At 39.2% G+C, this 13,450-nt stretch overlaps 1 pseudogene across 1 annotated transcript in view; it reads right to left on the reverse strand.

The window, feature by feature from the left end:
• LOC146714311 (scavenger receptor cysteine-rich domain-containing protein DMBT1-like) overlaps window positions 1-7,165 on the reverse strand; it is a 62,164-nt pseudogene extending 54,999 nt beyond the window's left edge. Inside the window, exons 1-6 of the transcript XR_014916506.1 lie at window positions 7,145-7,165; window positions 6,734-7,073; window positions 6,329-6,640; window positions 5,885-6,212; window positions 5,466-5,821; window positions 815-1,126 (exon numbers count right to left, since the gene is read on the reverse strand). The product of XR_014916506.1 is annotated as a scavenger receptor cysteine-rich domain-containing protein DMBT1-like (transcript). The remainder of the gene's footprint in view (window positions 1-814; window positions 1,127-5,465; window positions 5,822-5,884; window positions 6,213-6,328; window positions 6,641-6,733; window positions 7,074-7,144) is intronic.
• Window positions 7,166-13,450: the final 6,285 nt, after the last annotated feature.

Here is a 13,450-nt window from a genome sequence, read left to right on the forward strand (position 1 = left end):
TTCCCTTTTGGTTTCATGTCGGATCGTCTGCGCCTTTGCTGGTCTTTCCCCTGTGTTTCCAGGTCTCAGGTTTTCCAGTTATGTTTCCTGTTTAGCTTTCCCAGTATAGGTTTTGTTAGTTAGTTTTCTAGTTGTCATTGCCTTTGTGTGTGTGTATCTTTGTTTATTTGTGTTTTCTAAGATTTGTATAGCCCTAACAAAAGGCGAGCCTTTTGATATCATCATCGCCAGAGGTGACAATTAGTCAAGTTGGAAGTTACTGTCAGTCTCATTTTCTGATTGATTTCTGTTAGTTCAGTTTTGTTAATGTTGAGTGACTAAGCCTGAATCTGCTTCCCCATTGTATGGTTGGTTCCTGTTCATCTTCCTCTTTGGTCTCTTCAACTGCAACTGTGTTGAGGCGTCTTATATATTAGAATCCATTGAGCCATATATTTAGGAATTTTGAAGCAAACCAACACTCTTGACACAAGAATTGTGTTAACTACAAAAATAACTTAATAAACATCAACCAACCAAAAATAGAATTTCATCCTGACTCAGAAAGGTATAAGACTTCCAAATCTGAGTTTATGACAACTATATAACACCCAAAATACAAAAAATTAATCATGAAATAAAGTTTCCCCGTTTGCAGATAAAGATTTTACCATTGAAATGCTGCATTGAATGGTTACTGTGCAGCTTAATTTGATGGCTAACGCTTAATTTCAGTATGAAACACATCAACGAATGGACAAAAAATCTGTAAAGGGAAACTGTTGTATTTACAGTGTCTGACATGGTATAGATGATCGGAAAAAAAAATTCTCACCTGAACAGATGGCACCAGCATCGTGATCATGTCCACATTTGTTTGATCCAAATCCATTGTGTTGACACTGAGCTAAAGATTCTTCATTTCCTGAACAGGTCACATTATCAAGCCAAATCTGTCCAGTTCCTGCACCAAACTGAGCGAATGGAGGAGCTCCTAGTGCCGTCCCACAGTTTAACTCTCTGCAAACCACCTGAGCATCGTTCAAGTCCCAGCTATCATCACAGACTGTTCCCCAGCTGTTATTGTGAAATATTTCAACTCTTCCAGAACATCGAGTCGATCCAGATCCAACTAATCTGATCAGATCTATCAGGCAAAGGATGTGAAGCAAATTTTTAATGTGTCTTAAATTAACAAAGAAAAATTATGGTAGTATATACCAGTTGAACGTTTTAAAACACCCCAATTTTTCCACTTGAATTTCATGCTTTTATTTCTTATTTACCTTATGCCTAAATTTGTATTTTGCCATGTTTTCTTATATTGTATTGTTGCTATATTTCTGTACTTTGGTAAGGTGACCTTGAGAGTCTTAAAGGGGCCTATAAATAAAATGTATTATTATTATTATTACTATTATTATTATTATTATTATTATTATTATTATTATTATTAGTGGTCATAGTAAGCAAGTCTTAGTTTCAACTGTGAAAAGAAGACTTTGCCTTGTTCTGATATCTTGGCAATGGTTTTCTTGCTTTAACTCATCTTGTCAAACCTGCAACTCAAAGAGGTTTGCCTAGGTCATGAAACGCCACCAATGGACTACTGAAGAGTGGAAGAAGGTATTATTGACAGAATAAAAATTTGAAATTTTCACTTCATCACACAGGATCTTTGTATGTTGTAAGTAGGTGAAAGGATGGTTCCACGCTGTGTGGTAACAACTGTCAAACATTGACGAGGAAGTGTGATGGTCTGGGGCTGTTTAGCTGGATCCAGTGTCAGTGACTTGTAAAGAAAAGTGAGATGCACTCTGAACCAAAATGGCTTCCTCTGTCACAATTTGACTGTGCGGAGCAGGCAGGAAGGGACCCAAATGCAGACTCGTAAGCGGGATATGGACTCAAAACACAGCTTTAGTTGCTGAATGGAAAATAATACAACCCAAACTGGGAAATTAGAAGACCTAAACACACAGGGAGGCACACAGCTATGATGGAGATGCTGACATAAATACACAGGAGGATAACGAGTGCAGTGAGAACACACAGGGAACACAGCTGACACAACATGACGTCACAGAGGAAGCACAACTAGAAACACCGAACATGGAAACACAAGAGCTTCACAATAAAACAGGAAACGCAGGAACATGATGCAGGAGTGGAGGAGAGGCAGACGAGAAGAGCAAGGGAACATGAGGGAGAGAGAGGAGAGATGACGACCCCTGGAAACAGAATGGAACACAGGAAGGGAAACAAGACGCAAGGGGTGTCACGGTTCTGGGTCCGTTGGACCCAGTATTTTGAGTTTATTATGTTTTGGTGTAATTTTGCATCAGGGATTGTTTTCTTGTTCTCTTGTTGTGTTAATGATGATGATGATTATGATGTTTATTATTAGAGTTTCATGTTTGTGTTTAGGATTTGTTCTTCGGTTGGGTCTGCTTAGTATATGTCTAGTTCCATGTGTCATTTTCTGTCTGTCTCTCAAATGTCAAGTCTGTGTCTTAGTGTGATGGTTTCTTGTTCCTGTTTTATTGTGAAGGTCTGCATCTTATGTTAGTGTGGGCAGCTTGGTTCCCCCCGTCTCGTTAACCCTGATCTCTCCCAGCTGTGTCTCCCTCCTGTTGCCCATTCGCTGATTACCACCCTGTGTATATTAGCCCTGTGTTTTCCTGTGCTCAGTGTCGCGTCGTACCCTCAGACCCTGCCTGTGTGTTCCTGCTTGGTTTCATGGTTTGGTTTGGGTTTTTGTTTCATGCCAGCAATAAAAGCTGTGGTTTTAGTTACATTTCGTCTCGGAGTCCTGCATTTGGATCCACATTTCCACCTGCCCGCACGCAGAGCCCTGACAAGGGGCTCATATAACATATATAAAAACAGACGGATAGAGACATAGAGGGCAACTAATAATTAAGAATATAAACAGGGAATAAAAGAAACTCACAATACAATAACTAAGACTATAAATGAACCTTAACATAAACCATAATACAAAATATTATTAGAATACAACAAAATAAAAAATGCTGGCTCAAAAGGACCCAGAACCTTTACAACTGCAGCATTCTGCAGCACCATGCAGTTCCCTCTGGTATGTGTCTAATTGGTAAGAGGTTCATCCTACGGCAATATAATGACCCAAAACTAAGTCCAAGCTATGCCAGAACTACCTCAGGAAAAAGAGAACAAAACCGTAAGCTTGAAAACATGGAACGGACAGCACAGTCTCCAGTCTTAATTAGCCCCATCACGGTGGTTTAGGATGAACTGGATAAAAGAGTGAAAGCAAAGCAATCATGCATTTATGGGAACTTCTGCAACAAATATGGGAAGAATTTTCTGAAGAATATTTTATTTCTATTGCAGATAGAATGGTGTGTTTAGCTGTTATATGTACCAAAGGTGCTTACTTCGATGTGTCAAAAGATTAGCCCTCTACTGCATGACTTTTTAATTTTGGGGGAAAAATATATTTCTCCCTTTTTTGGGGGAGCTTTAGGGTCCCTAATAATATATCAATCATAAAATTTGACACCCTGCCCCCCCCCCAAACAGATATTGGCTTGTTGCTTCAAGGCAACACTGTGCAACAAGGGTAGTAAAATGCCAAGTAATTCTATAATAAGCTGTATTAGTACAACAAGGATGAACAAATAAATAAACAACAAACAAACAATGTAAACATTTCACAAAACAATAAAACACCAAAATACATCCAACATTTGACCCTAACCCCATGCACGTGCGCGCACACGCACACACACAGACACGTTGTGTTTCCATCACTTTTGGGGACATTACATTAACTTACATTAATTTCCTGGCGACTTATCCTGACTCTACCCATCACAAGTCCCTGCCTGAACCTTACCCTAACCCTGACTCTAGCCTTCACCCTAAAATTGAATGATTTACCTTGCCCACACAATGTGCTTACACATGGCCCACATACCGCAAAGAATGATGGCCCTTTGGTGGCCCAGACCTGGTTTGCCAGAGGTGGCCCACACATGGGCCAGCACAAGGCCAGTTTCAGACACCCTGGTCGTCCTGTGCTGGCCCATGTGTGGATTACCTTTGGCAAACCTGATCTGGGCCACCAAAGGGCCGTTATTCATTGTGGTATGTGGGCCATCTGTAGGTGGTGTGCAGCCACGGGCGAGTTGTAGACACACTGCTGGCCCTGTGCTGGCCCAGAACGGTTCCAGCTCTAGCCCCAGATGTCAGCATAATGTGTACCTTAATCAAGCCATGCAATAACAACATGTGCCAGAACATGCAAAACAGTGCAAAAGTAACATGCCGAAACTCTGTTCAGACAGTGAATGGACTGATTTTTATGTAGCGCTTTTCTACTCTCCCAGATTACTCAGAGTGCCGGCTTGATACCAGATCCTGGCCAGACCTGCTTGCTATGTGGGCACTAACACACACACAGACACAGTTACTTTACCAACTGACCCCGGACCCCTGAGCTCCTAAGTGTCCCTCAAACCTCATTCAGGGATCCACTCGTCAACTTCACTGTCACTCCCTGAAAGCTCACTGTCCTCACTTTCTGAGGACAGAAAGTGCACATTCCCTTGGTTTCCTTGCATAAAAAGTTTTTACATCCATGTCCTGTAATTATGAGTAGATTGTAAAGTAAAAAACATTGACTATGATCATATAAAAGCACACAAACACATCTCTACACACATATCCAAATGCATTATATTGCCTGAAAAAAATTGGGCTAACTGCGCAGTGTTGCCTTGAGGCAACGAATGAAAATGAACAGTTTTACACTATATACACTCAACAAAAATATAAACGCAACACCTTTGTTACTGCTCCCATATTGTGTATCTGGAATGAATTTTAGGAATGAATTTTAGGTCTCTACGTCCATCCCATGGGGAATGGGAGCAGTAACAAAGGTGTTGCGTTTATATTTTTGTTGAGTGTATATTCATGCACATACAAGTATTTTTTAATATACATTTACTTCACTATAAACATGTAAAATAGTGATCTTTATCTTGCCTCCTGATGGAGATGTCTCTGATGTAGTGCAGCTTGCAGAAAGGGGCCCTGCCCCCCCCCCAAATCAAAGTCACACCACCTTCAACTCATCATTTTATTTGAAAGAGATGTGCCTGGTAGCATTGTTTGAAAAAAAAAAAGTTTTTTTTTTTTTTTTGAAGGGCCACCATAAGGCATGAAAATGTGGTTTGTTGCCTCAGGGCAACGCTATGCAGTAGAGGGTTAGAATACATTTTGGTCTGTAAATTTAGTCCATGGTTTAATTTTAATTTTAATTACTTATTTTTACTATGCTTTAATTTCAGAGTTCAATGACACATTACACTGCATAAATAAAATCATTATTAAAAAGAACTGGAGAAATTGGGGTGTTCTAAAACTTTGACCGATAGTATATTGCACCCAAGAAAAGATTTGGTTGAAATGCTTTCAGAATCAAAAATCTTTCTCACCAGAACAGACGACACCAGCATCTTGATTATGTACACAGTTGTTTGTTCCAAAACCACCATGTTGACACTGAGTTAATGAGCCTTCACTTCCTGAGCAGGTCACACGATCAAGCCAAATCTGTCCAGTTCCTGCACCAAAGTGAGCTGATCGAGGAGCCCCCCTTGCGGTCCCACAGTTTAACTGTCTACAAACGATCTCAGCATCATTTAAGTCCCAGCCATCATCACAGACTGTTCCAAAGCTGTTATTGTGATAAACTTCAACTCTGCCAGAACATCGAGTCGATCCAGAGCCAGCTAATCTGATCAGATCTATTAGTTAAAAGATGTGAAGAACTTGATAATATGTTCTTGACCTTGAAAGAAAATGGTTTCACTGATGACAGACAATTTCTGAATGATTCATGTGTCTTTGGTACCTAAACATTTTCTCACCTGAACAGATGACACCAGCATCCTCACCATGTACACAGTTGTGTGATCCAAATGCACTGTGCTGACACTGAGTTAGAGAACTTTCACTTCCTGAACAGACCACGTCATCAAGCCAAATCTGTCCAGTTCCTTGACCAAAGTAAGCTGATCGAGGAGCTTGTAGTGCCGACCCACAGTTTAATTCTCTGCAAACCACCTCAGCATCATTTAAGTCCCAGCCATCATCACAGACTGTTCCCCAGCTGTTATTGTGATAAACTTCAACTCTTCCAGAGCATCGAGTCGATCCAGATCCAACTAATCTGATTGGACCTATGAGACAAAAGATATGGACAATATTTTAATGTTATTTGCAATAAAAACAACAAAGTATAACAAATAAGAACAGACTGACGTGCAATGTGTTCAGTATTCAAAATGTGCCTCACCTGAACAGATGACACCAGCGTCTTGTTGATGCCCACAGTTATTTGTTCCAAATTGGTTGTATTTACATTCAATTAGAGAATTTTCATTTCCTGAACAGCCCACATTATCAAGCCAAATCTGTCCAGTTCCTGCACCAAAGAGAGCTGATCGAGGAGCCTCTAGTGCCGTCCCACAGTTTATCTGTCTGCAAACAACCTGAGCGTCTTTTAAGTCCCAGTAATCATCACAGACTGTTCCCCAGATGTTATTGTAATAAATTTCAACTCTTCCAGAGCATCGAGTCGATCCAGACCCGGCTAATCTGATCCGATCTATGATGCAAAAGACATAAACAAAATATTTCATGTATGACACACAATAGCAGACTGACCTGAAATGTCATTGGTACTTAAAAGCTTTCTTACCTGAACAGATGACATCAGCATCATGGTGATTTCCACAACTGTATGTCCCAAATCCACTGCCGTTACATTCAATTAGAGAACTTTCATTTCCTGAACAGCCCACATCATCAAGCCAAATCTGTCCAGTTCCTTCACCAAAGTGAGCTGATTGAGGAGCCTCTAGTGCCGACCCACAGTTTATCTGTCTGCAAACCACTGCAGCATCATTTAAGTCCCAGCCATTATCACAGACTGTTCCCCAGCTGTTATTGTGGTAAACTTCAACTCTACCAGAACATCGAGTCGATCCAGATCCAGTTAATCTGATCAGATCTGAAATGAAAAATATTTTAATACTTTCCTGACAAAATATAAATCATTTATGACATAGAGCGAAATATGCTGTGTTCAGTATTTAAAATATTTTCTTACCTGAACAGATGACACCAGCATCATAATAATAATAATTATAATAATAATAATGATAATTATTGCGCATTCCCCATCCAGAGTAATGACACTGAGTTAAAGAATTTTCACTTCCCGAACAGGCCACATTATAAAGCCAAATTTGTTTAGCTTCTGGACTATAGTAAGATGATAGAGGAGCCTGTATTGCTGTTCCACAGTTTAACTGTCTGCAAACAACCTCAGCCTCGTTTAAGTCCCAGCCATTACCGTAGACTGTTCCCCAGATGTTATTGTAATAAATTTCAACTCTGCCAGAACACTGTGTTGCTCCAGACCCAGCTAACCTGATGGACACACCTAAAAACAAAATACAGAGAACACACATTGTGAATAAAACATACAGTATGTTTAATGTTTTCTTAATTTTGCTGTGAAATCATGTAGTAAAAATAATCTTAGAGGTCAAAACGTCTTACAAAATGCTTAACATGTTAATGTGTAATCCTATAAGTTCCTACAACATAGTAGCTACTTTGGCTGCTTTGTAGGTTTTCAAATGTCCTCAGACTGTTGCTTGATCTTCCTCTTTGGTGCTCTATAGTTGGATATTGTTGTAATATACAGTTTTGTTGTTGATGTTGTTAGCAATAGAGTAGAAAATGGTCCATGGTACTTCTTTTGCTAGCTTGTTAAGTAACATACACGTGTCAATTGTTTGAACTTGAAGCATTTGCAAAGTTGTTCTTGGATGCTTACCGGGTGTCTGTGAATGACCACCTGAAAGTGGATCATAGAGATAAACAGGTCAAATGAGTTTATTGCACATTATGATTCACATTTCTCAACATGTGTGTTAGAGAAAGGAAATTCAATCAGGGCCTAGTCCCATGTATAAGATTTTTTCTTCAAACTTACAAAATGGCTAAACAAAATGGACAAATTCAGTCCAGGTTGTAGTGATGCTGACTATGTCAAAAATCTGAATGTAAAGAATTACAAATCATTTTTACTGGCTTGCTAATTAAATAGCAAGTAAAAAACCCTGAACATTAGCAAATAACCGTATACTAATCAGTTTCAAGTAATGCAGTGTGGGTCACAACAGTCTACTCACTGATTTCCTTTTGATCACATTAAGAAATCAAATGTAACTCTATCTTCACCTAGCATGTAGCTCAGTTACAGTGACAGTTAGTAAAGAACTATTTAAAGATCGTATATAAAGTCATAAGTTTTAATCAAGTATTGGATCTGTATATGATGTGTTTGATGAATTACATATTTTAATTTTATGAAACATACAACAAACTAAATATACAAATTTTGTGCTTTTCAAATGTTGTATGAAAATTCTGGGTACTTCTTTCCAGGATAAACAGGTTAGTTTGCATTAATATGGGGAATTCCCAACTCTGTGTTGAACTGTGGCTTTAATGGTCAGTGTTGGATCACATCAAGTGAAGCAGAGATTACTTTAAATTTGAAGACCCTTATAGTCATTCAGTGAATTCAATCATTATAATAACTTTATACAGTCTAGTTTAAAGACAACATACTGCTAGCGTAGGAAATGGAAACCAGCCACAATCACTGTGAAAATGCCACATTTTTTAAATTCAGTTCTATAAATCAACAAAGAGCAGCAAGTGAGCTGATCACAGCTTGCGTGCTAAGAAAGCCTAGTTGAGCTCTAAAAAGGGAGTTGTTAGTATTTTTCCTAACAGATCTTAGTGTTCCCTGCTTGCTGAATCTCACTTTAACCCCTGTTTTACACGTTGTCCAGGTGTGGAGGCAAAGTGACTCTCTAACATGTATGCAACAGAAAATAGTTATTTATTTATTTTATCCTCTTTGACTGCTTGTGTCCGATTCAAGCTGAGTGCATTCATTAGAATTTTAATTTAGATTTGAATAACATGTATGTTCTAATGTACTCATATTTTTTCTATTATATTAATATAGCAGAAGGTTCAGTTACCTGTGCCTCAAACAATGAGTAGAATTGTCTTCCAATGAGCTACTTTCTACTTTCTACTCTAAGTACATTTTTAACACAAGTATCTGTACTTCTACTTGACCTCCAGTCATTTCACAGTTTCCAGATAGAGTTTTAAAAATAATTTACAGTAGTTTGTAAGAGCTTGGTAACAAGAAAATGTGTACTCCAAATAAAAATCAGACTTTCTCACCTTTACATAAGAGAATTGTCATCACAGAGACACAGTAGACAAACTGTTGGAGAGCCATAGTTAAGTATACCTGTTTTAATTTGACTTCAGCTATTAAATACTGAAATTTGCTCCACCCCACCCACAGGCTCATGTGTCCTAACTCAGCTTTCCTCTCACTGACTACAGAACTAACATGAGCAACAAAAACAAGACAGCAAAGTTTTCCTGTATAAATATACAGTGTAATATAAAATATATAGCATATACACACAAATACAAAATAACAGAACAGCATATACATGACCAAATTCCTGAGACTGAATTTTCCACAAACACTTTCTTTAGCCAGTAATCAGATGTGTGAATTTAATAAAAATAAGCAGAAAAAAAAAAAGAAAAACTTTGTTTTATAAATCTGGGACAGTCTGCACAGTGAGCTGCCAGAACACATCTGCATTTTTGTGTATTTATCATGTAGGAATGCTGTGATATGTTGTTGAAACCGCATTTTAGATATAAGATATTTCAGGGATTGATGTGTAGTTAAATGTTTTTTACACTGACAGAAAGGGAGTTTCATTCATGTGGCCACTTAAGTTTAAAGTGGGCTGTATGTGGGCCTCATTGTAAAATAAATTTAACATCCCTGGTCTAAAGTATCCCTACAGACTCAAATATATACATACACTAACCTACGTAGTGTAGCAAGAGCAAGGTTCTATACAATGTTTAGAAGATGACAAAGCCTTTTAATTTCTTGTTAGAGGTCATGATATCTAGTAGTTTCTCTTCGCAGCATAAAAAAGATTGTTTGACAGCAGTCGCTCTGTCACGGCTGGGCGGGGTGAGCCGTGTGGTGTAGGAGGAAAAGGACCCAAAATGCAGGCAAGCGACTGGTGATGAGAGTGCCGTTTATTTACAAAGTGGCAGTGGCAGAAACAGGCAACGAAGCATGAGAAATTACTAATGGAAACCTAAACTGGGAAAAACTAAAGAGCAAACCTGAAACGGAGCAGAGAGACGCAGACTAAGGAACAGGATACCAAGAAACACAGATGAACGCAGACGAGCCAACAACGAACACAGACCAACACCCACTAAATACACACACACACACACACACACACACACACACACACACACACACACACACACACACACACACACACACACAAGGTAATCGGGTAATCACACACAGGAGGGAAGAACAGCTGAACCCAATACATGATGAGTGGAGGAGACAAGCTGAACACAATGACAGACAGACAGAGACCTTCAGAACAAAACAGGAAAACTAGAACCCGAACCGGACACAAAGGGGGAGGACACAGAATAACTAGAACAGAGGAAAATAATCACAAAACGCTGGGTCAACGACCCAGGACCATGACACGCTCGGTATGATACTCTGAACAGTGGAACTCAGCGAAATGTCTGTTGTAGCCAATTCTAACCTACTGACAATTCCAAGACCATCAGTTCAAACAAGTAGTATGGGTAGATTGCACAATGTTGATGTAATGAAGGAGGACTACCTCCAATTCTTCAACTTCAAACCAATAGCTAGACGGTAGAAAACTGTACGCAATTGGTTGTTCCAGCAGGACAATCATCTGAATCAGAAACATTAGGTTTCTGGAATGACCTTGCCAACGTCTCAAGATTAACCTTGTTGAAAATTTATGGACTGCGCAATTTAAATGAACTTTTAAAGGAAGCAGAATTTCTGCCAAGAAGAGTAGTAAAATATTCAGCCAGAATTATGGCAAAACCTCGTTGATGGATAGAAAAAAACTCTGGTTGAGGTGCAGCCAGCAAAATATTTCTTGGGGTGTATGCGTATACAGTATTTGCATGTATATATCTGAGGCTGCATACATACTTTTGACCCTGTGTGTGTTAGAGCCAATCCAAAATAAATTCAGTCATGTAAATCCAAAATAAAAGAGTAATACTAGAGAACTGAGAAAGCTAGAAATACAAAACAGAAACCAGAACACTAGCAGTGATAAACCAAAATGAAATCACAAAAAACACAACAGTGGGTCTCAGACCCAGCCCCTGACAAAGTGTTAATTTAACTCAAATGTTTAAGCTGCTGCCAAAGCAAAGCGTGTGTGCATCATAGCTGAATTAAGTAAATCCAACATGGTGGGGGGGGTTTTCAGTGCAGAATTGGGGAAGATTTTTTTTCTTTTCATTGCTAACAGGGAGAATAAAAATAATTTTTCAGGAGTCACATAAAATCAGAAAAAGGGGAAATCCCCCTTCTTTCTTTGAAGACTTGCATCCTGTGTACAGCTAAAACCTGTGTGGCCCTGAATTTAAATCATTCAAACTGTCATTCACGAGACAAACAAAAAACCTCTGTTAGCACTTCATGTCATGAAGTCACATATGAGTGTGGAAAGTTTGTTGATTTTTATCCAGCACTAGCACCATAACAATAATGTGGAGGCAGCAAGGGCATACCAGACCATTTGTACACTTTCAGAGGCGTAGATGAATTTGCATGTTTTTTCCTGGCAGGAAAACAAAACAAATGAAACACTATCACCTCTTTTTAAAATCTATGTAAACATAAAAAGAGAGGAAAAAAACTACAGTTTGAAAATAAATGCTAGAGGTATCAGTATCTTAGTGGGGATAGGTTAATTGGTTAATCCAAATTGCCTCTAGGTGTGAATGTGCGAATGAATGTGAGTGCAAATGGTGTCTCTGTGTGTTAGCCCTGCGACAGACTGGCGACCTGTCCAGGGTGTACCCCGCCTCTCGCCCTATGACAGCTGGGATAGGCGCCAGCGCCCCCCGTGACCCTGTAAAGGATAAGCGGATGCGAATGGATGGATGGATGGATGTATCCTAGAAGAAATTCAAAACTACAGAAGTCCAACAAAAAGTAAACTGACTGGTACTTACTTAACACCTTTTTTACTTACATCGACTGACACAAAGTGCTCCCTCCTCCAGTCTCATTCATCAAATCACACACATTCATGTTACACTTTTGTCTATACATTAATGTGTTTGCAAATATTCACAATTTAAAGTTCAGTATCCTGCCCAAGGATGATTCTTATTTAATTTTTATTTCTACAAACATTTTAAATGTAAACTGTTGGACAAAATTCAGACTGGGCATCAAATCCTCAAACATTCAAACATTTCTCAGTTAAACAATCAATGTTTTCATCTCTTTTCTTTTCTCCTTGTCATGCTTTGGTGATCACAATTAGTAGATCACAGTCAGCCAGGTTGGAGACCTATTTTGGACAGACCTCTTGTAGTCCCTAGATCAGGGCTGCCCAATCCCGATCCTCGGGAGCTACTATCCTGCAGCTTTTAGATGCATCCCTGCTCCAACACAGCTGAATCAAATGGTTTGATCTCTTCAGCATGCCATCATGTTTGGCAAAGGCCTGATAACAAGCCATTCATTTGATTCAGGTGTGTGGGAACAAGGATGCATCTAAAAGCTGCAGGACGGTAGCTCTCGAGGACCGGGATTGGGCACCCCTGCCCTAGATCTTTAAAGTTCCCAAACCAGAGCCTTGTCACTCAATGCCGTTGTGGTGAAGGAGGAGACAATACTGACTTCCACTGGAGGCGCTGAGGACAAGATGCAGACACGAAACAAACTAGAAATACTGATAAACCTGAAAAAACTAAACTCATGGCTAAAAAACAAAAATGCAAAGTAAAGAAACCACAACAAAATGCTGGGTCACAAACCCGGGACCATGACACTATGAAAGTCCCAGTAATAGCATTCAGACAGACAGCAGTCTCAGCAGTCCTGAGAGTCATAAAATGTCGAGGTGCTGCGTCCTTTAACTCTGTCCTCCTGGACTACATCTGCTGCCAGTTTGCATATTTTCCTTCCTCTTCGTATGTTTACAACATCAACATCCCGATTGACCTGTCAAATGCAAATTACTCAGTGTTGTACTGTTGAACAAGAAATCATGTGTGATTTTCCACCGAAAACTCAAATGAACCTATTGCAAATTTGTATCTTTAAGAGGTCTGGGACACTATGACCACAAACTTAAACAGACAGTAAAAAATAAAGCGAAATGATCACTCACCATTCTACAAAAGTTTCCTCGGGGGTCACAGAATGGCAATGGAAAAATTATTGATATGCTATATGTCA

Source organism: Copadichromis virginalis, linkage group LG3 (genome assembly GCF_057382275.1).
Source record: "Copadichromis virginalis isolate Kocher_CV1m ecotype Utaka linkage group LG3, C_Virginalis_male_GT1.1, whole genome shotgun sequence".
Lineage (NCBI taxonomy): Eukaryota > Metazoa > Chordata > Actinopteri > Cichliformes > Cichlidae > Copadichromis > Copadichromis virginalis.